Here is a 4,385-nt window from a genome sequence, read left to right on the forward strand (position 1 = left end):
AGGGGGGGGGGGGAGGCAACGATGATGATTGGGAGGAGGACAAGAAGAAGAAGAAGACGTCGTCTTCTGATCTTGTGAAAAAATCGACCATTGAAGTATTTTTTTCCACGGCAACACTAGCCTACTCTGTTTAAAACGTTCCAAACGTTTCAGATGCCGGGTGCACCACGAATTCAACAGATCTATTAATTATACAACTTTATTACATGTCGTATCTCCTGTCACTAGAGGCTCCCGAGACCACCAACGGATCCCAGGATCGAAACTTCACGTACATTGATTGATTGATTGATTGATTGATGAGTAGGTGTTTTACGGCACTATCGACTCAATTTTGGTCATGTAAGTGCCAGAACTTCACGTACAGAGGAACTCGCTTAACACGAATCCCGTTAATACAATGACATGTACCCCTTTACTAAATCAAAAAATGTTGTGACGATAACTCTTTTGATTAACATAATTATTAAATCTTTTGAAGTAAAAGCCCACTGAAGCTGTGAGCTACTGTGTCACTAGAAAAGTCCTAAAATAGCTATATCTAAAGCCTAAAGGACGACACAAACAATTTTATACACTCACTATAGCAGACATTTTATAACTAGCACATTTCTGGTGTATTACGCCACACATTTCCAGTGGATATTTCTTACACCGTTTTAGGCTTTACATTATATAGATATCTAATCATTTTGTGATTTATTTAGAAAAAAGGAAACTTGTACGCTCTCAAAAGCATCTCAGTTTCCCCGTCTCTTTCACTCTCCACCCCCACTTTCAGTTGACGGGACCATCCCCTCTTCCCTCTCCCCCTCCCACCTCTCACTCTGTAACTCTCTCTCTCTCTCTCCCTCTCCCCGTCTCTCTCTCCCTCTCTCTCTCCCACTCTCTCATTTTCTCAGTCAGTCACCACAAACACATACCCATACACACACACACACATACCCATACACACACAGTGACACACTACCATGTTAACACACAAGCAGAATCTTAATATAATTATACATTTATACATATACTTTGTTGGGTCATGCGCACAACAACTTTACGTACGAAGGGTTCAACAGTAATACTATAGATTTCTCATTCCATCAACGCAAGACGCAACCCCTTTGGATTTCAAATGCCACACGATCATGCGCCTCACCCCCAAACCCCATATAATAGTTTCATCATTGACGTAATTTCTACTCTCTTTAGTTACTGTTCCCTCTTTCGCGTGGGTTCGTAGACCGAGAATCTATAATTAATTGAAACAATACTCCCACCCTTCTCTCCACCAACTCCAGTAAACAACATGCCTTTGAAATGACTCACTTGTGTCAAGAAGAATGTCAACTCTTAAGCATATTATTTATACACGCATAGTGGCGTCGATAGCCTAGTGGTTAGGCTACCGGACTTGTAATCGTAAGATTGCGGGTTCGGGGGTTCGAGCCTCAGATCGGCCCGACATTGTGTCCTTGGGAAAGGCACTTTACACGAATATCCCACTTGGCTCGGTCCTTTCGGAGACGGACGTTAAACTAAGAGGCCCCGCCTCTTAAATAACCTAATAGTGTTGACAGGGGGCGTTAAACCCATACCATTTCACCGTTTTATACACGCATGTGGATGACGCAGCGTGTTGGAAAAACTATGACGACATTGACGATTGATTTCCTGTACCAAGTACCAGTTGTTTTATTTATCACTTTATTTTAGGTAATGCAAGTTGATTTTGTCATCATCATCATCATCATCATCATCATCATCATCATCATCATCATCATCACCATCATCATCCTCATCCTCATCATCATCATCATCATCATCATCATCATCATCATCATCATCAAGGTGCATTCCTTACATCATCTTTTGACGAGGAATGCCAGGCAATGATGTCTGCTGCACAATGGATTGCTGACAATAGCCACAGTAGAACCAATGTGCTGATATTGATGACAGTCAGTCCCTCTGCAAGGGACTGCTAGGCAACAGCTTAGACATAAATGATTTGCGTCGCAAGTTCAGTGAAGCCACAGTCACAATAAAAATCCAGTGAATTCCAAGCCATGTTGGAATAGAAGGAAATGACGCAGCAGACCAAGCTGTTAATGAAGCCAGAGAGATTGAGGGAGACAGACGATCAACAACATACAGAGGAGTCTTTCCAAAGATCTAGAGGGAAATCCGAGACCCACCAAGCAGAGCTAAGTACCAGCACCTGGAAGATGTGTATTCTGGTTACTCCTATAAGCAGGAACAAAATATCACGTGTCGCTGGGACCAGATTGAGCTAGCGAGACTGCGGTCGGACCATCATTGGAACTTGAGATGGTATAAGAATTTTGTAAATGAAGAGCTCAGCCCACGTTACCGAAGATGCGGCCATGAAAAGGAAGACGTCAAAGCTATTTTGAGTGTCCAGGAACAATGGCAATTCGAATGGAGTTATTTGGACGAGTGGAGGTGCTGCTAAGCATATTGACAATGGAGCCGAAAAAGAGCCTCGCTCTCGTTCGAAGATTTCTTCGAGGAGTCCGCCCGGCCCATTAAGGAAACAACCCCCCCCCAAAAAAAAAAAAATCATCATCATCATCAACACCATCATCATCATTTCCAAAATATTCCATAATGCATTCCACCTTTCGCCCTCTACGGGCGTCGACAGGAACATTTAAGAAATACTATTAATGACTAGACTAGCTATCATTATGGTTGTAAGCATGACAGTGATTTAAAAAAAGGTGGAGGCTTGAGTATATCAATATTCTTGACACTATAAAATAAGTTCAACGTTTCAACATCATCATCATGATGATCATCAATCCTCATTAGTCATCATCATTATCATCATCACCATTAGCTTAATTATCATGTTAATTATAAAGCTCATGCTCCAGTCGCTCCTGTCATTAACATGTTGTGCTCCTCCTGTTGTTGACATTGTGGTCATCGTCGTCGTTCTTGATGTTGTTCCTGTTGCTGTTGCTGCTGTTACGAGTATCGGCATGGCTGCAGAAAGCCTTTTTTTTAAAATAGTAGAGAGTTTTACGGCGCTCGCAACTGCATAAGGTCATATGAGCGCCAAGGGGTGGGTGTCAACAGAGAAGTCTTTACAGGGAATCAGACTTAGACTGCTCACCTCTCTAGCTTCAACAGCACAAGGTCTGCTTCGACTATCAAGGCACCCCAAAATAGCAGGTCACAAGAGAGTGACAAACATACAAAAGAAGTAGAGGAAAATGACAATTGTAAGGATCAGGAAAGAAAAAGCAGCAGTCTCCTGTTGTAGATCAGGCACAGTTATGAGCGTGACATGAATCAGCCCATTTACAATAATCCTACTATGCTTGAACGAGATATGTCCCCCCTTTGTGAATGGCCTAACGACACTTCAGTCAGTGGCACTGCCCCGGGGGGTTCAGAAAGTTTTGTTGCAGTTGTTATGAAGACTTCATATTATTATTCTAAAGACATTTCAATTTGCTCTCTGCAGGTCTGTGTGTTCAACAACCTTGATCATGAAGGATTTACAAGCGGAGTCTGTGTTGCAGAAGTTATAAGTGTTTCGCTGTCACACGCAGGGGACTTGAGTTCGATCACCAAGACGGGAGGGGGGGCATTGAGTATTTCGTTCTTTCTGCTGTGATGTTGCATTTTTTTTCTCAGTCCGAGTTGGCCCTGGAAGATAGGGTCGCATGCACGCCTCCTAAATGATCTAAATTGTGTCGATAGGGGCATAAAATTACTGACATTTCCAGTGCCACTCATGTTCCATATAATAACTGTGGCGAAGAAGTAGCTTTTTCTACCCTTATTCACCAGTCATTTCATGTTGGTAGATTTTGTTGCTGCCGAGATCATCATCATCATCATCATCATCATCATCATCATCATCATCATCATCATCATCATCATCATCATCATCATCATCGTCGTCGTCGTCGCCATCGTCGTGGTCGTCGTTATTGTGGTTGTGGTTGCTGTTATTTTGTTGTTGTTGCTGTTGTTGTTGTAATGAATATCAACACTGCAGCAGCAGAGGCTTTCCTTTTGTTGTTGTCATGTGACGGAACGTATTTTATTTCCACGCACAACGCGTATCTAATTTACTATGTATTCAGGAAACATAAATGCGATTTTTGTTTTGGCCATGGATAAGGTCCATTCCAAGGCAGTAACTCCGACAATTTGAGCTGACTTTGAAAAAGAACAGAGCAAACATTAGAGTCACGAAACTCTTGAAAAGAAAACCCACGTGATATTTTGAGAAGGCCGACACAGAATCTTTAGTGACGAGGTGAGTTCTTCTTTTTACTGCAACATTCAGGTCCATTTAACTGAATTGTTATACAAGCACTCTCTCTCTCTCTCTCTCTCTCTCTCTCTCTCTC

This window comes from Aplysia californica, unplaced genomic scaffold (genome assembly GCF_000002075.1).
Source record: "Aplysia californica isolate F4 #8 unplaced genomic scaffold, AplCal3.0 scaffold00508, whole genome shotgun sequence".
Lineage (NCBI taxonomy): Eukaryota > Metazoa > Mollusca > Gastropoda > Aplysiida > Aplysiidae > Aplysia > Aplysia californica.